Source organism: Protopterus annectens, chromosome 12.part0, assembly GCF_019279795.1.
Source record: "Protopterus annectens isolate FY-2018-M chromosome 12.part0, PAN1.0, whole genome shotgun sequence".
NCBI classification, from domain to species: Eukaryota; Metazoa; Chordata; order Ceratodontiformes; family Protopteridae; genus Protopterus; species Protopterus annectens.
Window position 1 is genome coordinate 650,840,257 of NC_056746.1, and position 24,745 is coordinate 650,865,001.

Here is a 24,745-nt window from a genome sequence, read left to right on the forward strand (position 1 = left end):
TAAGATCAGTGCAGGGACCAATAATCAGCCCAGCTTCCCATCAGATGCTGCAGCGTAAGACCAGAAATCAGAGATGAGCTCTGTCATCCATCAGACAATATATCATGAAAATAGAAAACAGGACCATAGCTACTTACCAATAAAGGTTTAATGTAAAGGAAATTGGTAGTTCTAAATGAGATATCTGGGAAGGCTGTGGTAAGGGCAGTAAATACCATTGACTCGAGGGATCATAAGCCTTTTGGAGTAATGGGAGGAAGAATGACACAAGCTACAGATCTGTGATAATAATGGAGTAATGAATGAGTTGGAACTGGGCCCACAGTTTCATCATGAAGTCTGGACATGGAGATTTGAAACAGTATTAACCCATCCCTACACTACAGCGCAATAGTGAGTGACCGAAATAATTCATCCTTCAGGCATTGTGTTAAATTGCATTAACACGATGGCAGAAGGAGACAATAAACCTGTCTAATCTACACTTCAGAGGTATTTCTTTTGTATTGCCTTCATTTCTAAATTGCATTTTACCCTTTTTCCATCTATCCCATGTCCTCTTGAATGTTTATGTGGATTTATTATCCATCAACCATGCTATTCTATTCTGTTTTATTCCATGAGTCGAGTATCCTCTCTGTGAAAAAGTATTTCACAAATACAAGAAGTAGTTAGTTCCAACAATCTACTGCATGTGCCCCCCTATGCCTTGGCTTTTCAATTTCAGGATTATGCCCTCACATCTCTTGTACACCAGTATCATGTCCTCCTGTCTCTTCTATTCTGTGAGAAGAGCTCCATTTCCTCTGGTCTCTGGCTATATCATTTCTCCTCCATCCTGCAGGTCTTTCTGGCGAATTTTGTCTGGGCTCCTTTCAGCAGCTTGATGTTTCTTTCATTATAAGGCCTTCAGAAAAGCACACTGTATTCAAGATGTAGTCGCACCGGTGTCCTATAAAGTGGAAGTGCTACCTTTATGCTTTTGGAAAGTATACTTCTGAGAATGTGCCTCAGCATTCTGGTTGTCTTGTCATTGTGCTCCTAGTGGTCCAGTTCAGGTGTGGTCAATATCCTCAGATTCTTTCTCCTAATCTGTTGTCATCAGTTCCAGTTCCCTAGATGATACTTCACAGTAAGGGTGTTATAGCCTGTGAGTGCTGGACCTCACCTGCCTCCTTTCTGCTCACTTGGACAGCTTTTTCAAATCCCTTGTTAGACTCTTTCCCCATCCTGCACTGTTCCACCACTCTTTGTGTCATCAGCAAAGAGGCTTACCCTGTTCTCTAGTCTGTCTGGCATGGCTAATATAAACACTGTGAAGACTACTGGACTGACCCCTGCTGTTCTTCACTAGACAGGGTTTTTTTGTGGTGTCTCTCAAATGCTGTCCCTACTCTGTCCTGCATCCCTTTCAGCAGAGCAGCCTACCTTTGTTTTCCTTTGTAAATGCTGAAAGAAAGTATTTATTTGGTACCTCTATTTTTTGCTCTCTAATGTGATCTATCTTCTATTTTTGCTTAGCCTGGCCAGGTCAGTCTTTCCCTTCCTTCCTTCTATTAAATACATAAAAAAGACCTTGTTCCACTTCCTGATGCCTTTTGTCAACTCCTTTTTAACTTGTGGCTTGACTGCCCTCACCACCTTTGTTGACCTTCAGTTAGTCTTCTTGAACTATGCCTCATCCATCTTTCCTCCCCAACTTTCTGGCAATTACAGGCCCTTGATTTTGCCCTAATTTCCAACATTACCTTTCTGTATAGCCATAATGACCCTGTCCTCATTTTGCATTTTTCTTTTACACTTGTTCATAGCCCTAAGCATTACACCCTGATCCATTCTCATACCATGTTTACTGCTACGTTTGATCCCAGACTCCTAAGACATCCTTAACCCTCAGTATAATCCATGCTCTTAAAATGTAATGCCATCACCTTTACTTTCAGTTTCTTTTCAGTGCCTCAGCTCTCATGATCACTGTTGGCTAATTGCACCTTCTTCTGGACAATCATGATCCTCTCTGCTTTGGTTAGGACCACATGTAGAAAACTCTTCATGGTCCAAGACCTCAATCAACACTCGCACCTTCAGTATTCTGGAGCTAGGAATCTCCCAGTCTGGTCCTGGCAGAGTCAAATGTCCAATGTGTAGATTATTTTATCTCTTATACCACTTCTTTACTGTTTTCTTCAGTTTCTCATCTTCCTCGCTTGATATACCTGGAGGATGATACACTGTACTGATCCACCAGCTCTCCCCATTTTTCCTACCTTAACTGACAAGGCACTTAATGTAGGTTCTGTAGGTTCTAACCCCACCTGCTCGTCTACCCCATTTTTGATTTGGTGGTGTTCTTCCTATATGAACTTGTAGTTGATGCCCTCCTTTGTGCAGATTACCTGTCCATATTCATCTCTTTGTTACCTTTCATTCCTGAATGCTCTATATCCAGCCCCCTCTATGTCCCACTTCTTTTACTGAAGGCCCCTCTTTCTGTAATACTGCCAGTGTTCATGCCTCATGTTCTACATCCTGCTTGGACCTTTGTAATTGTTCTATCTAGATGTCTTACTCTGTAAAGTAATACTACACAGCCATTTTCCAAGTTACCCATGGTGTTTTGCTATATTCTGCATCTGTTTGTTCATTTTCTCTGCCGTCTGAATATGATCCTTTGCTCCAGTGACATACCTTCCTTCTTTTAACTGAGTTTAAAGATATGATCACTGATTATGTACTTGTGTAGTATGATGACTAACTGCAGCAGTGGTCAAAGGGGAAGGGACTGGGACCTTTATGGGAGTAGGTGGCTCAGCACTACATTTTGTCTTCCAGTACAGTTAACACTTCTGAGAAGGCTGTCTAGAGGCCCCCTTCTTGCATTTTTTTCCACTGCTGGCCCTGCTTCTTACTACCTCAGCTGTATCCACTGACAGCTCAGTTGAGCCCACCAACTCTACAATATGTGAATATGACTTCCCCTTCATGTTTGCTTCAATCACCTTCTCCAACATCTTACTAAATCTAAGCCCCAAGACTAGTTTCACTAAAATCTAGTCTCTACATATTCATTTGTCAAGACCCTTAATGGAATTGCCAATCACCAGTTTAATATATATGAGCATATATGTATATCTATAATTATATTTATAGATTATTGGAAGCCCCAACTCAATCGGACATGCTCCATTAAGAGCATACTCGAGTTAAAGAAACCAGAACTTAGCAACTTTTACTGAAACACAATAATACAAGTATTCTTTTAGAGCTATAGTATTTCATGTCTATGCCTGAATTTCATTTTCATTTTTTATCTTTAGTACTAGATGTTTAATTGGTTATTTTATTTTTATATTAAGTTTAAGTTAAATTTTTTTTATTTTTACTTTTACTTCCATTGCGATTCTTTTACTTATATTTGGTATCTGAGGATAATTCAATGTCAAGTTGAATTGTTCATATTATGATATGTCTGATCAACCGTATGAAGTACTAAGCTGGTACATGCTAACATGATGAGATCTGAGGAAGGTCCTCACTTTATTAACAGAAATGGGCAAAAGCATTCTGAAATAATAATAATAATAATAATACGAATACTACTACTACTAATAATTATAATAATTTTGTGGTGAGCACAAGCTTAGACATGTATTTACTTAACACAACTACATATATGTAGGTATATGCGTGTATGTGTCTATATATATGTGTACATCTGTCTATCTCATATATATATTTTATACACACACACACACACACACACACACACACACATATATATATATATATATATATATATATATATATATATATATATATATACATACATATATACATATAAAGATAGAGAGAGAGAGATACATATGTCTGGTTTGGCATGACTCTGTCCTTATGTGTGGCCCATCTCTTACCCTTGTTTTCTGAGCCTATACACACACACACATACATCTTCATGCTTAGTTTTTCTTTTATCTTGTATTAGTACTACCCCTGAGGGCATTTTGCTGTCCTGGTTCTTTGAGACTTCCTAGACTCAGACACAGTTGCTAAATCCTCATTGCACCTCTGCCCTTATCAGCAGACTTCTGTCTTAAATTGTGTTAACCATCAGTCTCCTCCTGTCTCCCATCACAGCATTTCACACAGATTATAATCTCACTGCCATCTGTTTCTTTATATACTATAAAATGTAACAAAAATGCAGGGCCTAATGCCTACATTGTTATTTGATATTATCCCTAGCACCCTAATCAACAGCCAGATATACAGTGACTTTGCACTTACTTAGATATGAAGTTAACAGCACCAATCACAATAAATATGCAAACTTTGAATGTACCATTCCAGTCACTGTCATTGAATGTGATCAGTTTAAGTACTGTTGGAGTAAATTCTTTGTTGTAATTTACATGGCTATTTATATGGAAAATAGAAAAGTATATATTACTTATTGCTGGCATGTATATCTTAGAACTGATGAAGCTCTGACAAGGGCAAAAGCAATCATCTCTTGTTTTAACTTAATAAATTGCAGCTTAAAAAAGCAATTTCAGCTCAGATCCTGTTTTCTTATTTTTAATAAGATGCAAAGTGATCTTTGACCTGGCTCTTACATAAGAAATTGTGACAACAGCCTAGTTTAGTAATTTGTATGCCAATATCAACAGCTAGTTTTCCCTTTTTGTGTATGTATAAATATGTAAATATATGCAGCAGTGAAGGGAAGGAAACATAGTGGAAAATAGGGCATGAGGGGAACAGTGGAGTGGCAGGGAGATAAAAGAGCAGGAGTAACAGAGGCTAGGGAGTATGACAGAAGGACCACATGGAGGAAAATGGTGAGGCAGAGAAGGCTAGTCCCCAGATCTGGAAGTGGTTAAAACCAGTATTGTGCTGTGAAATAGCGTAGAGCTTCTCTTGGATCCTTCAAAACATTGCTCTCACCCATTGCATTCAGTGGGCAAGTTGCATTAGAGGTTAGTGTTTGGATGTTTAGTGAACAGGTAACGCTGGTGTGTGTGTGCATGTGTGTATGTGTGTGGCTGCATGTAGGAGTGTATGCAGAGGGATGAGTAGCCTCAGGTGTGTGCGTGCATGTGCAGACACATTTAGACACGTGTGTGTGAGTGTGTGTGTGTGTGTGTGTGTGTGTGTGTGTGTGTGTGTGTGTGTGTGTGTGTGTGTGTGTATCTGTGTGTGAGATACCTCTCAACCTCTTAGTACAATACATCTGGACAAAGCCTAAAGTAATTGGGAGACAAAGACCCAAAAACATATATATATTGCTCTTATAAGCTTAGAAAGTTGCTAGAATAATGGGATTCGTGTGAGAGTGCATTTTCTGACTTATATGAAGTTTGAAACTCAACAATGTATGTCATTTTTATTGACTTCAATCCTCAGTGATTTGCAAGAAAAACACAAATTTGATGAGTAACACACCAAAAATATGATGCAAAAATGTGAACATTCTGCAAAAATCTGGACAGTTGAGAGGTATGTATGTGTATGGATGAATGGGTGAGTGTGTCAGGGATGGAGATCAAGTGAGAAGGGGCTGTGTGTGGGGGATAAATCTGTCACATGACCACACTCCCTAAACTAATGAGGACTTCCTGTAATGTTAGTGGGGTGGGGTGGGGAATACTAGACCAGGGATACTCTTTATATCATCCCATGAAGGTACTTACAAAGATAATATAACATCAGAACTCATGTACAGCTCTTAGCTGTTAGCTCTGTACAACATGGTTAGACACAAGTGATACTCCTAAACATATTACCTTAAGTCTTTTAAACTAAAAAAATGTTAAAGGGGGAGTGTTTCAAACCATGCATGCATTTGTGTGTGTGTGTGTGTGGGGGGGGGGACTGAATGATGCCAACACAAAGCATAGGGAACTTACTACTGGAATGTTAACAGAAATCCAAAAAAACGCTGACAGTCATGTACTCAAAAACTTTTATTCAGGAAACCACAACAGTTAAGCGCTTTCATCAGCAAATACGGGCTGACTTCATCAGAACTTAAATAAAACAAAAACATGTTTAATTTATAGCATAAAAGCATCACCTGATTCAATCAAGCAATCAAGTAAATAGTTCTGTATGCTTAAAGTGCCAAGTGCAATAAAAGATGCCATAGCCATAAAAAACAACATAGTATATAAACATAACTCTACACCCTAAAAATAACTTGATATATAATTAGCAGTAGGTAATAAAATAGGAAATTAATATATTAAAAATTTAACAACTTTAAATTTCATATGCTCACAATTTAAGTAGGCTAGTTAAATTTGTTGCATCGTTCAAGCCAGGGAAGGTAGTGATGTCTAATTTAATCTGCCAAAACAATTCTTTAAAATCAAGATAATCTTCCCATGGTCCACCCCTAGTGTTCTGTGGGACTTTTTCAATGACGCAAAATCTAAAATCTTGTCCAGTGTTTTTATTGATGTGTTTGAATAAAGCACTAGTGTTGTTTTGGGTTCATATAACCCTAAGATGTTCGTATACCCTGTCTTTAAAGTGCCTTTTGGTTTTACCAGTGTAGAACCCCTTACAATTAATACACAAAGCTGCATAAATAACTCCCGCAGTGCTGCAAGAAAATCTATCCTTGGACTTAATAACTGTGTGGTTAATAATAATCTTGTCTGTGTTCAAAATGTAGGAACATTGTGAACAAAACCCACACTTCCTGGTGCCTAACCCACCATTACTTGTAATGGGATGAAATTCCCTCTCCAGTAAATTTTTGATGGTAGCCCCTCTCCTGTAAACAACCTTACTTAAGATAGTATCTTGTCCATAAAAAATTCTCCAGTACTTCTTTAAAATACTGTATATCTCATTGTGATCTAAAGATAAATTTGTAATGAAGGAACAAACGTGTTCGTAGTCTACTTCCCCAAGAGCGGTGCTTTTAGTCGTATTCACTGCATAAGTATTGTCTAAAAGTAACTGGCACAATTTCTCATCTAGTCTCATATTTGAAACCTCACTAATGACGTTGTCAATTAATTCCAGAGGATATCCGATAGCCAAAAACATACCCTTTAAACAATTAATCTGAATAGGAAAATCTTCAGTGCTGCTAACCATGCATGAAATTCTAATAAATTGACCTTTAACAACTTCTTTCTTGACATGTTCTGGGTGGCTACTCTGATAGTGTAATAGACTATTGCTATATGTAGGCTTCCTGTACAAATCACTAACAAAGGAAGCGTTGGTCAAATCCTTTCTTATAGTTACATTCAAAAAGTGAATTTTATCTGCACTATACTTTGAAGTAAATATTAAAAACTGCGTTGTACTGTTGATATAGGTCAAAAAATGGGACACTTCTGCTGGATCACCATTCCAGACAAAGAATAAATCATCAATATAACGTACATACAGAGCCCACTGACTAGAAAAAGAAGAATGCAAGAGAAATTTCCTCTCCCACATGTACATAAAAATGTTTGCAAAAATGGGGGCGCATGAGGCCCCCATAGCCACCCCACTCTTCTGTACAATAAACTGTCCATCAAAATAAACAAAGTTAAACTTTAAAATAATTTCCATAAGTGTTACCAAAACAGAAACCTGGTTATTATTATAGTAACAAACACAAAACCAAGAACCAACAGAAAACTTGACAGAAATCCAAAAAATCGCTCATAGTCCTGTACTCAAAAACTTTTATTCGGGAAACCACAACAGTTAAGCACTTTCATCAGCAACCACAGGCTGACTTCATCAGAATTGAAATAAAACAAAAACATGTTTAATTTATAGCATAAAAGCATCACCTGATTCAATTAAACAATCAGGTAAATAGTTCTATATGCTTAAAGTGCCAAGTGCAATAAAAAATGCCATAGCCATAAAAAACAACATAGTATATAAACACAAACAACTCTACACCCTAAAAATAACTTGATTTATGCTATAAATTAAACATGTTTTTGTTTTATTTCAGTTTTGATGAAGTCAGCCTGTGGCTGCTGATGAAAGCGCTTAACTGTTGTGGTTTCCCGAATAAAAGTTTTTGAGTACAGGATTGAGTTTTTTTGGATCTCTGTCAAGTTTTCTGTTGGTTCTTGGTTTCATGTTTGTTACTATCTCCAGACTGCCAATGGGTTCCTCTGCTTGTTCTTTTACTTTGGGGATGACCCAATGGAAAATTTGGGACTTCTTACTCAGCTCATACAACAACTCTACACCGAAATTCCTCATACTAACAGAAGTAATGTTTCTCTGCAGTTGTCCGGTGAGAATACCCCTCCCCCAGAACAAGGCACTTCTATCCGCAATTCTAATACCATTATAACTAACACTACTTCGGATGTATCTTTTGAACGTTGGTATAACAAAGAAATTATTTTCAACTGTGACAATGTTAATGTTGTGCAAAGAGGCACTTTTCAACAGTCCCTTTCCCCGTTTTGAAAACAAACTGTCTAAATGCAAGAAGTTACAAGTGGAAAATGCCTACTTTCATGAGTGTATCAAGAAATAGGTAGTGCCAAAGGGACTTAGGTATTGGAAATTTCCTACAGGCTTAACTGCAGATTCTCCATTATACTGTGAGTTGGTTACTTTGTTTGATAGGCAAGGTACCGAATTGCTTGAAATTTTGATGAAAAACAACAACAAAGTTATTGATTTGTTACACTCAGAACTTTCTGAGTTGGACAGAGTGTTACATGATGATCTTTTGTTTCAACATTCTGTTTCTGCCTACCAACATGTGTTAAATAAAGTGGACAAGATCATTGCAGATGGTAAAAACCGCGAAATAAAAAAACTTGACAGAGATATTAGAGCTTATCAGTCTGGTACAGCCTACCCTAGACCAACGGCCACTAGTGTTCAAGATACCTCATACAAGGACTCTCCTGTTGGTAGCGGTCCTGTGAGAGGTGGAGCTGAAGAGCAACCGGATCACCAAGTCCCTTTAGGGGAAGAACCATTGAGGAGATCGATAAGGATACGCAACCAAACACAACAGGAGAGTTACAGTCAATATCGGCCCTATGTGAACCAGGGTTATCAACGGAATTATTTTCAACAGAACACAAGGCGCCAACAATCCAGATGGAATTAAATGATTTGGTAACTGGTTTGGATTTTCATACATCTTTTGATGTTAGTTCTTGTTCCAACTCTGAGGACGTGTGTTATGAGTTGGGGGATGTATGCACCGTGTCCTCTTCTATTGTTTATAACACAGCAGGTGACTTTTCAGTTTATAACTTTTCTAACCTGTTCTTTGACGCTGACATAGCTAACCTGTTATGTAAAGGCTTTAACTTTGTACCTGCAAAACATTCTGACATTGTACAACTAATTCTTGACTTGAAACTTTTTGTGTGTAAGATAAACTTATGTTTATTGTTTGATTACATTTCACATAGTGTTCATGGTAACACTTTAAGAAAGAAGAGTGTTTTTAATCTGCCCCTTGTCAGTTTTTGACTATTTTTGAAAGTATGGTTGAATTTGAATTTAGAACTCTTTTGAGTTCATGGTCTGTTTGTGATGGCACTGGGTTGAATTTATCCAGGACTGAATATGTCTTATTAAGAAAATTATGTATAGATAAATCACTCAGAGTCATGAAACTGGACAAAGGGGGTGGAGTAGTCATCATGACTAGATGTGACTACAACAACAGAATGAATACTCTGCTTTTAGATGATGCTATGTATGAAGAAGTTTCCCTGAATTTTGTCAATATTTCACATTATAGGATTTATTTACTTTATAAAGACCTGTTTGATCAGGGACAAATTGATGTTGAACTTTATGAATTTCTCACAGTTAGATTTCCTAGGGTGCTAAGTATTTTCAGCATACCTAAAATACACAAAGACAGGAACAATCCTCTTATGAGACCAATTGTTAGTGCAGCAGGATCTAAAACACATTTTATGGGTAAATATCTTGACATTATGCTTAAAAATGTTTTGAAAGACGTAGAAGACATTTGTATAGATTCCTGGCACTTTTTGACAAAACTTAAAAAACTTGCCTTGTGATGAGGATGTTAGTTTTCTAACTGTGGATATTACCAACTTGTTTAACATCATACCACACTCTTTGGATTTGGAATGTTTTGAAGAATTTTGTTTGACTGTAATTTATTTGATAATAACCAGGTTTCTGTTTTGGTAACACTTATGGAAATTATTTTAAAGTTTAACTATGTTTATTTTGATGGACAGTTTTTTGTACAGAAGAGTGGGGTGGCTATGGGGGCTTCATGCGCCCCCATTTTTGCAAGCATTTTTATGTACATGTGGGAGAAGAAATTTCTCTTGCATTCTTCTTTTTCTAGTCAATGGGCTCTGTATGTACGTTATATTGATGATTTATTCTTTGTCTGGAATAGTGATCTAGCAGAAGTGTCCCATTTTTTGACCTATATCAACAGTACAACGCAGTTTTTAAGATTTACTTCAAAGTATAGTGTAGATAAAATTCACTTTTTGAATGTAACTATAAGAAAGGATTTGACCAATGCTTTCTTTGTTAGTGATTTGTACAGGAAGCCTACATATAGCAACAGTCTGTTACACTATCAGAGTAGCCACCCAGAACATGTCAAGAAAGGAGTTGTTAAAGGTCAATTTATTAGAATTTCATGCATGGTTTGCAGCACTGAAGATTTTCATACTCAGATTGTTTAAAGGGTATGTTTTTGACTAGAGGATATCCTCTGGAATTAATTGACAATGTCATTAGTGAGGTTTCAAATATGAGACTAGATGAGAAATTATGCCAGTTACTTTTAGACAATACTTATGCAGTGAATACGACTAAAAACATCACTCTTGGGGAAGTAGACTATGAACAAGTTTGTTCCTTCATTACAAATTTCTCTTTAGATCACAATGAGATATACAGTATTTTAAAGAAGTATTGGAGAATTTTTTATGGACAAGATACTATCTTGAGTAAGGTTGGTATATACCCTAGAGTTGTTTACAGGAGAGGGGCTGCCATCAAATATTTACTGGAGAGGGAATTTCATCCCATTAGAAGTAATGGTGGTGTAGGCACCAGGAAGTGTGGGTTTTGTTCTCAATGTTCTTACATTTTGAACACAGACAAGATTATTATTAACTGCACAGTTATTAAGTCTAAGGGTAGATTTTCTTTCAGCACTGTGGGAGTTATTTATGCAGCTTTGTGTATTAATTTTAAGGGGTTCTACATTGGTAAAACCAAAAGGCACTTTAAAGACAGGGTATACGAACATCATACAGCTATAAGAACCGAGAACAACACTAGTGCTTTATTCAAACACATCAATAAAAACCCTGGACATGATTTTGGATTTTGTGTCATTGAAAAAGTCCCACAGAACCCTAGGGGTGGACCATGGGAAGATTATCTTGATTTTAGAGAATTGTTTTGGCAGATTAAATTAGATGACACTACCTTCCCTGGCTTGAACGATGCAACAAATTTAAATAGCCTACTTAAATTGTGAGCATATGAAATTTAAAGTTGTTCAATTTTTAATATATTAATTTCCTATTTTATTACCTACTGCTACTTTTATATCAAGTTATTTTTAGGGTGTAGATTTGTTTGTGTTTATATACTATGTTGTTTTTTATGGCTATGGCATTTTTTATTGCACTTGGCACTTTAAGCATATAGAACTATTTACTTTATTGTTTAATTGAATCAGGTGATGCTTTTATGCTATAAATTAAACATTTTTTTTTGTTTTATTTCAGTTCTTATGAAGTCAGCCTGTGGTTGCTGACGAAAGTGCTTAACTGTTGTGGTTTCCCAAATAAACGTTTTTGAGTACAGGACTGTCAGCGTTTTTTTTCGATTTCTGTCAAGTTTTCTGTTGGTTCTTGGTTTTGTGTTTACTACAGTAAAGTGTTGAGTGCTAACTTGCTCTCCCAGTAGTTAAGGATTATTCAGTGATATGCAAATTAGCTGATAACAAGGCCTTTTCTCCCTTTAGCTAACATGTCTCTGAATCTCATTTTCTCACATTGCAGAAACAGTCCCTTTTGGCTGCAGCTCTTGCCTCTGGCAGTGAACTTCTTTTTAAAACCCTGGGTAAGTAAGTGGAAGCATGTCAGCCCTTTGGAGAAGATTTTAACAAATGCAAAGAAACTGAAGCCAGTTCACTGAAACCGCCTTTGATGAAAATGGAGATTACATTTTGCTGTACTGCTGTGCTACCCTAGAGTCGGTATATATATATATATATATATATATATATATATATATATATATATATATATATATATATATATATATATAAAACTCTGAGGGGTGTGGGGGTACCCACAGATGGGTGGTGCAGGGTTGGGTGTGCCCCCTCTGCAAAAAAACAAATTGCTTCAGTGTTCACTGAAGGTGGTTTTGGTGAACTGGTTTTCGTTTATTTGCTTTCACCGAAATCGCCTCTGATGGAATGACATGAATCGAAATGTAGATACAAAATATGAAGCAGAGTGATACTACACATTCCCCAGATGACATGAGTGTTTTATGCTTTCTGACAACACGTACCCTATTCTTGTTTTCTTTTTATCTTGGGGAAAAATTGCATGCAAATGTTTCATTTTATATGTTTGAGCATTTAATATTGCAAGTAAGTTTGTAAAAATATATGTTTTATATTTTCCTTTTTTTGTATTATTGCTTATTTGAACAAGTACACATAGCTATACCCATTGGGAAGGCTGTCACAGATTACACTACAAAGAAACAGATGGAGATCTTTATTAAACAATATTGCTTTTCTTTAACGAGTCTTAAATAAATGCCTTATTAGTGAAATATTAACTAATTATATATCCTCTTGTCATATTGAAACTCTGAATTTCAAAGCTTTCATGGGTTTACTTTTTCTTATGCATATTAGTACTGTATATTGTGACTTTGTTTTTTTTTTCATTAAACAATTGTTAAGAATTTTAAAATGATCTGATTGCCTAAAGTTCTTCTTCAGTGTGAGTAAATTTCAACTTCTGCATACAGAAAAGATCAGTGGATCACATTTATTAAAACCAATGCAATCATATAGCATTTCTACATTGCTAGAAGTAACTTTCTGTTTTTTTTTCTAAAACAAAACATAACTAAAAACATTGTTCAAGGCACATTTACGATTATATGAAAGAGGCATTCATAAACAATGCTGAGCCGTAGACTTTTAAACATATATTCCCATATCTGACAGATACCCTCTCTTTCTTACTTCATTTCCATACCTTCCCCTCTGTTCTATCATCCAATGTTTATGAAAAATATTGTATTTAGCAACTTAAAATTAACAGGGGTAGGGCATTGATCCCAATGGACCTATTTCAAACTCAGCCCAGGCATGCGAAAACAGTGTAGTACAGACTATTACAAGCACAATAAAAGCAATAAATTATACAAAGAATGATAGAAGCAATTCTATACATAATATTTACATGAACATTATATCAACTAAATATCAGAAGGAAATACAGTAAGTAAATATTCTTGTTGATGCATGACAAAATGAGAGATGGTGAAGTGAAAAATTTAATGTAGAGAGAATTAAGTTAATGATGATCAGGTTTCATTCTGTCTGAGATAATTACAGAATTTAGAATTAAATAATTCCTACAAGTTAAAATATTTGGATTTAATGTGAAAACATCAAAAGCATTCATACTTGATTCAGTTAAAATTAAATATGTCAACCTACTTTTAGCATTGCTCTCAGTCTGTTAATTTTAAAACTGGGTTATTTAGGACTAAAGTCTCAAATCAGAAACTGGTTTTAATATATATATATATATATATATATATATATATATATATATATATATATATATATGTATGTATAGATATTAGTACTATTAATTTTGAAAGTTCATAAAATAAAGGACTTTAATTAAGAAGTATTTTTGAAGTAAAAGAAGCCTTTGACTTTAAATCTGGTTTTGTTTGTTAAATGTGAACCGCCATCATGTTTTGAAAAATCAAAACTTTTAGGAAGAAGAGATTACAATTTTGAGCTGAAATTAGGGATGCCCCTAAAAAATCAGGGACAGTTTAGAGATACAACTGTCAGGTAATAAAGTAAGCAAAATGGCACTTATTAGCATGTCTGACTTAATGTAAATTAATTAACTTTACTTAATTAACTAATGAAACTTGTGCAATTTCTTTCTATTGTCTGCGCTAGTACTAGGCTAAGTCATTGTTAGCATAATCAGTTTTAGTTTGTTCTGTCATTCTGCCATTTCTTTGGTTATTTCCTAATTAATTCAGGAAGGAATGCAAAGAAAACCACCATGCCATCTGACTGGCACTCTGCTGAAGGCAGGACAAGAACCGAATGTTCATTACGATCATACAAATATACAAGTTGCAACTGCTTTTAAAATTGCCAAAGTTATTGATTCAGCATGATGCTCTTTAACATAACTATAATGTAATAAAAATGCAATATAAATTATTGTTATGATTTACCTTTCATTGTTCAAACAGACATATTCACCAATTATATGAGATACTTTTCTGAAGTAAAAGCCATTACCTGCACAGACTGACTCAATACCCTGTCACTACTATATGTGGTATCTTACAGACTGCTAAGAGGTAGATTAACTACACATCAGTAAGTCAAACAACATCAGAAATACTCAGTCATGGGATCTAAACCTCTTCATCAACATCAACAGAGCAGTTTGAAGGGACATGTATATCCTGCAGAGCATACTGCTACTGCTGGGCAACAGACTCTCCATCCACATAAAACAAAGTTCATTCCTGTCCAAATTCAAGCACAACTGAGATCTATGGATGGGAAACAGAAAATGTATCCCAAGACTGCCCCCAATGCTAATGGACAGTGACAGCTCCAAAATGCTTTATCCCATGCATGGGTCCCCTCCAATTTTCTATGATATGATCCCAGTTATTCTCATTAGGGGTAATATATAATTATCAGGCATGGGATGGGTAAGGCCAGTCTATAACAAATGGGATAGGATATTTTGAGCACAAAAAATGGAAACTGTCTAGGCTCAAAATGGCCCATAAGGACAGCTAGCCTAGTACTTACTAATGAAACTGTGAACCTATAAGAGTAAAGCACATACCCTTTTATGTATTAGCAGAAAGTGACATAGCAGAAGGCTAAACTATACCACCACAGAATGATACTGCCTAGTAACAAAATGGTCATAACAAATAAGGTAAAAAAACATGTCATAGGATGTTCACTATTAAAATTAGTGGTTTTCCTTCTGTACAATATACAGTGAAATGTGGCTGGTCATGGAGGGCCTCTGTGGGATCAAACATTTTATCACTGAAGCAGGAAACACAGAAAATGCAAGCACAAATGTAACTAATGCTAAAAAATTATCATCTTGAAGATTTCAGAATTATCAAGTCACAAAGTAGCTTGCACACTCCATGTCATAATCTTACAAAAGCACAGCATCATCAGTCTGTTATTTTCATATTTCTGAAATAACAATGGCAAGACATAGTTGAGATTAGAGAGTTAAGCTATGGCCTGCTAATGAACTTATTATCTTATAATCCTGGTTTAAAGCTTTCAATCTCTACTCACAAACTGTGAATCTGAACAACTGACTCAGTGTTCCTGGGTCACCCCACAAAAAAGTAATTTGCATTTAGTGGTCTTACATGGCTAAAACAATAAAATAAAAATAAAATGAATACTGAATTGTTCACATTTAACTTTTTACAGTATTACACGAGATGAAGCAAGACAGCTCACAATCTTCATAATAGTGAGTGAAGGATTGCAAATGCTTTTATTGTTTGACCTAGTTTTGCAAGAGGAAAAGACCCCTGAACCACCCTTACCCCCTCTACTAATATAGTTCATGTCAGAAGTTGCATAACTATGGAGAAAATAAAATATTTTGTTTTTATAGAAAGTCAAGTATTCCATTTTTTCTGTGCTTGTACAACATCAGGGTTGGAGCATTTAAGAAGTAACATTGAGCAGTTGATTACGGAGGCTAGCACTTTAGATGGTAACATCAAGAAAGATCTTCTATTGAGTGATCACTATGGTCTAATGTTGTCTTTCTTCATTTTTTATTTTAATCTGTCACAACTACATTCATGGGTGGACATAAAATAAACTGAATCTGGTTATGCTTTCATTTGTCTCTAATTGAAAGTATGTGAGTGATACGTAGAGATATATGACATGTATTGTTCACTCAAACATATTTGCATTATCATCTCTAGTGAACACAACTCTAAGGGTTCATTCTATGAACTACATAGTTTTTGTAGTATGATTCAAGTGTTCTGAATAGACTTGTCTGTATTTATCTTCACTTAATGATACATTTCTAAATCTACTTCACTCAGTTATATTATATTTTTAGTATGTAGGAGAGTGTTTAACTGACATAATCATTAATATATTGGTCATATCAGAATATTGGAGACTATCAATATGTATATATACTACTCTCAGGCTAAAGAGAACTAATGTTAAGCAACATTTACTGTGTTATAAATGAGATTTTACTTTATGAATGTTTAAGTAGTGCATGATAGGATAATAATATTCTGAAAAAGAAGTCTAATCTAATCTAATCTAAAATTAAACTGTATTACCAAATCAATACTCATTTCCATACATTATGTTAATTCATTATTAATAGTTATATAGGGAAAATAATAACTAATATTGTTAATCTCCAAGATAAGAGAAAAGGTGTACTGGAGTTGGGGTTAGATTTTTTTTATTCTTTTTTCATGAGGGAAGTTATGGTAGACAATCTGTTAGATGTCTTTTCAGCTAGCAGATTGGAAGTGTATTTCACTTCATGTACATTAGATGGTTTACAAAAATATTTATATACTTGTTATACAATTAATTTTGGCATTTTTCTTTTTTCTTTTTTTATTGGCCTGAACTAAGCTCTATTTTAAGTTATTTGACCAAAATTAAAATATTGACTACAATGAGAATTATTAACACAGTAGTTACACATTTTACATTTGGTATGGTATTACAAAATATAATACAAAACAAATATGATGTAAAGTTAAATACTGAGAATGGACTTGACTATTAACACTAATGGTTCAAACAATCCAAGGAAAAGATCTAATTTATTAAGATATATGAAATTAAATAAAGTACAAATAGTATTTCTTCAAGAGACTCACTTCAAAACAAATGATACCTTTAGCTGGAATCCTAATGAATATATGATCTTATCTCACTCTTCATATAAGAAAAAGACTAGGAGAACTTCAATTTTATGAAAAAAAATGTCACTATGCCTCAAATCATTTACAAATATGAAGATAAGGAAGGATTTCTAGCCATAGTAATAGTAAAATATAACAATGGACTCTGGACATTAGTAAATATATATTGGTTTCCAGGTATTGGGGATGGGACAATAAGAAAACACATGGATCTAATAACTGGAGTATATAAAGGAAATTTGATTTTGGGAGGTGACTTTAATTGTATAGTGGATAAACCAGAGACCACAAGCAAAATAAATGTACGTGTAAGTTCTATAGGGAAACTACTTAAGAAATGGGAAGAAAGTTTAAATCTCATTGATACATTTAGTTATAAGGAGAACAATTCATTATTATTTTCACACCAAGACCACAGATTTGGGACACATACAAGAATTGATAAAATCTTCATATCTCAAGAACTAAATTCAAAAATAATAAAATTTTCCATAATCCCTTGTCCCTTTTCAGATCATAATTCATTAATTCTCAAAATACATACAGATTACAAGAAATTAATTTTTATGTCAAGAATTCCAGCTTACATTACAAAATTAAAACAATTTAAACCTTGGTTAGATTCAGAAGTACAATTATTTGTAGATATAAACTACACTACTGAAATAAATGTAATTAATCTTTGGGATACCTTGAAAGCCTATCTAAATGGAAAAATTATTTCATGGTATAAAAACAAGCTAAAAGAGTGGGAATCAGAATTATGTAACATCCAAAAACAAATTACAGATCTCACTATTAATGCATCTACTTACACACAAAATAATCATAAAAAAGCATTGGAAGACTTAAACAAAAGATATAATGAAATCCTAACTCACAAAACTAATATAGCTGTAGAAAGGTTAAAACTTAGTTCCTATGCAGTATCACCCAAACATATGCATAGTTTAGCAATAAGATTAAAAAAAAAAAACATTTGATTGAAAATAATATTACAAGTATTATACATGAAGGAAGGGAAAAAAAACAAAAAGGTTTCGGATATAAATGATATACTAGATGCATTTAAACATTATTTCTCTGACCATTATAATAATACTTCACATATAACTAATACATCAAACTTAGACCTGAAATTAGTAAAGGTAAAGGCGATACCAGAAAAGTTAAAGTTAGACAATCAAAAACAAATATATCTAAAAGAAATTACTAAAAAAATCAAGGAAAGTAAAAGTAATAAAACACTGTGAATTGATGGAATAATTAATGAATTGTATAAGATATTTCCATCTTCAGTAATATCATTGTTTCACAAAACTTTGAATGAAATTCTAGCACAAAACACAACTCCAATTTCATGGAGATACTCCTTAATTACACCCATTATAAAAGAAAACAAAGACCCTTTACAGTGTAAATCTTATAGGCCAATATCTTTACTTAACAATGATTATAAAATCTTCATGTCAATATTAGTAGATTTAAAAAATCATTGACACAGATAATAAATGAGGATCAAACAGGATTCATTTATAAAAGACACACACATGACAGTGTACAACGAATTCTAACACTCATAGATTTTCTAAACAGAAACAACTAAGAATCTCTAATAGTAGCTTTGGATATAGAAAAAGCCTTTGATTCATTGAGCTGGGATTTTCTTTTTAAGGTTTTAGAATTGTTTGAATTTCCTACTAATTTTATTATGCTAATAAAGAATATTTATAAAAACAATTTGGCTTATGTAAAACTTAGGCCAGTTACTTTGAAGGCTATTGAAATAACCAAAGGTACAAAGCAGGGATGTCCGATGTCTCCCATCCTGTTTGCCTTAGGAATTGAATTATTTGCCTCATTAGCACGCCACAACTCTAATATATCAGGCATAGATGTATATGGTCAACTCAATTCAAAAATTATGTTATTTGCTGATGATGTTTTACTCACGTTATCTGTCTCGGAGAAATCAGTACAAAAACTAGATGAAATAGTGGAAAGGTTTTATCATATTTCCGGCCTTAGATTTAACAAGGGATAATCTAATTATATACATTTGAATAAAAAGAGAGAATTTACCTTAACTACAAATTGTGATAGGAAAACAAGTTCCCATAATAAAATATTTAGGAATAACACTATGTGATAATTTGGAATCTAGGCTATTCACAAATTATAGCAACATAATTAATAAAAAAATGTTAATAGTAAGCTGGAATAAAATGTTCTTGAGATTTGAAGACAGATTACAAATAATAAAAATGACAATACTTCCAAAAATTAATAATATTGCACAAGCTATTCCTATAGTACCTAACAAGAAAATCTTGAAAGAAATAAAATTCTATTAAACATTCTTTGGTATCCAGAAAGAAATAGAATAGCCTATACACATCATATTAGATCTTGGGAAATGGGTGGAATTAAACTTCCAGATCTAGAATCATACATAAAAGCTTCCATATTAAGAACTATAATTAATTGGATAGATCCTAATTATTCTTCAACATGGAAAACATTGCACACTATTATTTTTCTAAATGAAAATAAAATAATTAAAAATTGTATATTAAGTGAACAAAATAATAGGATGTGGTACATATTGACTGTTAATATTCAATATAATATAACAAAACCAACAAACTTAAATTATATAAATAATATTTACAATTTATTCAGAAGATTTATATATACTAACACAGCTATTAAGATATGGCTAGACTTGATAATACCCTTTAGCTCTACAAAGAATTTCTTCAATAAAATTCATAATGTTATTTTAACTAGATGGGAGGGGAAAAACTTCACTTGTTGGTGACATTGTATAGAGAATCAAGTAGTAGTATTAGACATTCAACAAATTCAGAATAAATATGACATTCCATCAGCAGATTGGTTGATACTACAAAGCATATTATCATATATTAAGGATTTTAATAGTAAAATTATTAATTCTCCTTATAAAACTAGTCCAAATTTGATAAGTCTAATATCTGAAGTTATTTATGACAATTATAATTGGACGAATCTAATTTCAAAATTATACAAAATATTGATAAAATATAAAACTAACCCTAATGCAAGATATTGGAATTTCATAGCAAAAGGATGTCACACTAATCTATCAATTGAGAGTAAAACAAATATTTTATGTTCTGTTAACTTAACATTTAATTTACAAGTAGGGCATTTATTACACCTGATAAACTAGCCAAATTCAATTCACTTGATAAATCCATTTGTTGGAGATGTTCTTTAAACTGTAAAGCTGATTGGTCTCATATATTTTTGAGTGTATTAATATAAAACAATTCTGGGAAGAAATTACTATTTTTCTCCAAGTTATATTCACAGATACATTTATTTTAACCAAATCTTTACTCCTCTTAAATGTTAATGATACTACTGGAATGAATAAAAAAGATCTATACCAACTTTGGTCCATACTAGCTGTGGCAAGGAAATGTATAACTAGAAAGTGGAAGTCTTCACAAGAACCTACTATGGAAGAATTCTTGAGATTGATAGAAGAAACAACATTAGAAATCAAGGTGAAGGAATCGAGAATTTCACCTAAAACATAGACAAACAATCCTTGGGAAAAAATTGTAACTCTTATTGAGACATTAAAAATGAACCCTAAATAATTAATGTGTAACTTTATCCTTTATTAATTGAATATTATACATTTTTGTTACTAATTTCATATATTTTATTAATTTTTTCCCTCCTTTGTTCAGGTCAGTTGTACATAGTGTATATAAAGGTTTATAATACTTGTTTATTGATGATTATACTTTTAAACATTATATTATTTGAAAAATAAAAAAATATTTGAAAAATAAAAAGATAGATCTTCTATTCTCAGTCTGGAAAACTCAATACCTAAATATTTTTTCTAAAATCAACAAAACTGTTTTTAATATTTCAAAAATAAAAGAAAAATGTTGGAAAGGGATAGACTAGAGTATGTGGAAGGGAGAGCCTATCCCCAACCAATGAAAATCAATGAGAGACGGGAATCCTTTGCCAAAAATGATGGTAATAGAAGTGAGATGATGAATACTGGTGTCTCTGACCATGCCCTTTTAGAAAGAGAGACATCCTGAGGAGGTTGGAGCATCTGAGGACCTGGGAGAAGTACTTGGGGGGCCCTTGGTGGGCTCACAACTATCAACGGAACCAACGATGTCAAACAGGATACAACAGTGCATGGAAAGTGAACTAGAGTTTGGTTTTGAACCAAACGATTTACTAGAGATTGTTTTAAACTCAACAGGTGACTTTAAATAATATATTTACACAGACAATATATATAGTATTGAGCATGTTGAACTTCTAAGTAGGGGTTATACTTTTTTCCTATATGTCGTACCAATGTAGAAACTGTGATTCCTGATTTTAAATTATTTATTAGGAAGCTCAACTTGAGACTGTTGTTTAAGAATGTGAACTTTGAACATGGACTTAATATTATATGTAGAAGCAGTGTTTTTAACCCACCTCCCACATTACCGTTAATTCTCTTTGAGAAGCTTTGTGACTTTGTAATTAGAGAATTTATTATTAATAGAGGTAAAGAATATAATTTTAACTTGAGCCATTCTGAATTTGAATTACTTAAGCAACTATGTCAAGACAAAAATGTCCAAGTGATGAAACCAGGCAAAGGTGGGGAGTGAGTGCTGGTAATGCAGAGTGTTGACTATGTAAATAAAATGTATGTTTTTTTTAAATGATGAGGATATGTATAAAGAGACCACACTGAATTATATTCATATGACATACAGAAAGATAGATTTTTTCTTCAGGATATGTTTGAGCAGGGGCAAATAGATGAAGAGGTGCTTGACTTTTTATATGTAAAATTCTCCATTGTACCATCTATTTTTGGTATACCGAAGATACACAAGGACATAAAGGACTCCCAAGTGAGACCTATTGTTAATGCAAGTACATCTAAAATACATGCTTTGGCAAAATACATAGATTTATTTATTTATTTATTCCAGTTTGCTTATCGGGGAGGTCCACTGGGCTTGGGGGCCCGTTTTCAGTGGAGGCCCGGGGAGAAAAGCTCCACAGGAAACAGTTTAATTACATACAAATTCAAAGACAGTTTGCATTACAAATAACAGGTTGCTACAAAAAGAATAAACACTAACAATTTCTATTTTGTTCAGGAGAAAAAACAGGCATATAGCATAAAAACAAGATTTTACTATTTAGTTACCTATACTATCTATATTTAAAAGAGGTTAGGAAAGTAAAGAGGTTAGCCTGGAGAGAAGGGAGGAGATAGCTTGAGAGGTATGGGCTGAAGAGTGCAGTTGCATTTCCTGTTTAGATAGCGGTAGGAATAAAGTTGGGGTTTTGAAGTTCTTAAGGTTGTTACAGGTCCTTAGTGTGGAGGGCAGGGCATTCCATTTTTTAGCTAGGGTAAAGGATAAGAGAAGCTGATCTGCTGGGCGCTTGGGTTTTGTACGGTGATCAGGTTTTGGTGAGAAGATCTAAGGGATCTAAGGGGGGTATAAGGTTGTAGAATATTGGAAAGAGCAGGGCAGTTAGTAGGATGGAACAATAATTTGTGGGCTGTGGTGATTTGGAGAAAGTCAAGTTGATTGGGGAGTTCAAGCCAGTTTAGAGAGTGAAGGGAGGTGCAGTGATGAGAGGAGGATTTGGCATTTGTGGCAAATCTGGAGATTTTGTTGTAACATTGTTCCAATTTGGAGGTAAGTGTGGATGATAAATTAGTGAGCAGAGGAGTGCCATACAGTAGAGGGGGAAGGAGGCAGGTAGAGGCAAGAGTTAGTCTGGTGGGAGGAGAGAGGAAGTGATTGTTTCTATACAGTAAGCCAAGTTTTATGTGAGTTTTGTTGATGTTTAGCTGGATATGAGTATTAAATTTTAGTTGGTCCTCAATCGTAACACTAAGAAGTTTGGTGGAGGGTACGATCTCAATAGTGGAGTTGTTAAGGCTGATAAGTTGAAATGAGTTTTTATCAAGAGAGGAGGATTTAAAGGGGGAGAAAAGGAGGATCTTAGTTTTGTTTACATTTAGAGAGAGATGATTTTGGAGCATCCAGATTTCAGTGGTTGAGAAGGCTCTTTGTGTTAGAGCTTGGAGCTCAGTTAGGTTAGGGGCGCAGCAGATCAAAGTGGAATCATCAGCGTATTGCACAATTTTGGTGTTAGGAATGGCTTTGTGGAAGTCGTTAATAAATATATTGAATTGTAATGGGCCAAGTATGGAACCTTGGGGTACTCCAGTAGGGGTAGGAAGGAAAGTAGAGGTGGCTTGGCCCCATTTCACAGCTTGGGACCTGTTTGAAAGGTAGCTGGAGAACCAGGAAAGAGTTTTTTGGCAAAGGTTGAGATTAGAGAGATGGTTTAGAAGGTGGGTATGGGAGAAGGTGTCAAAAGCGTTGGATAAGTCTAGTAGAACAGAGGATACTATATTACCGGAGTCACGTGCTGACTTGACAGAGTGTAAGAAGGTGAGAAGGGCGGTGTTAGTACTGTGTCCTGGGCGGAAGCTGTGTTGGGTAGGAGAGAGTAGTTGGTGTTTTGTAAGGAATGGCAAGAGCTGCAGGTGGATGCATTTTTCAAGGATTTTGGAGATAGAGGAGAGGATGGTTATGGGGTGGAAATTGGAGACATTACAATTTTTGCCACCCTTATAGAGAAGAAGAATGAAAGCCATGTGCCATAGTTTAGGTACATAGGATTCAAGTGAGACCTATTAATTAGGATGCTGATAGGTAGAGCAATAGCGTCAGAAGCTATTTTTAGGAAGGAGGATGGAATGCTGTCAGGGGCATTGGAGCAAGGCTTTAGTTTATAGAGAAGTTTCTTTATTAGGTCAGTGGATCTAATCTAGATCTAGATCTAGATCTAGATCTAAAGTTAAAAACATTTTTGACCAATTTTCATCATCTAGACAAAGACTCTTGGGACTTTTTGCACAAGTTACAAAGAGTAGATTATTCTAATAACTTGTGGTTTATAACCATTGACATAGTAAACTTATTCAGTGTGATACCACATGAACATGATTTAGACTGGTTCAGGGAATTTTTGGTTGAGTCAGGGAAGTTGATCAATGATGAAATTAATTTGCTGGTTCTTCTAATGGAGTTAGTTTTGGATTACAACTTTGTCTACATAGAAGGTCAATACTTTCAACAGAAAAGAGGTGTTGCAATGCTGGCCGCATGTGCCCCCTTATACGCTAACATAGTGATGCTACAATGGGAGAAACATTTTGTACTAAATTCTCCCACAGATAGACAATGGAAGCTATATGATTGATTTTTAGATGACATATTTCTAGTGTGGGAGACTGAAAAAGATGAAACTGAAAACTTGATTAGATATTTTAATTCTACCACATCTTTTTTTAAGATTCACCTACTTCTATAATGCTGAAAAAATAAGTTACTTAGTCATACTAGTGTCTAAAGACCATCTTCGTAAGAAGATAACTAACAACATTTTGCTTAAACCACACTACTAA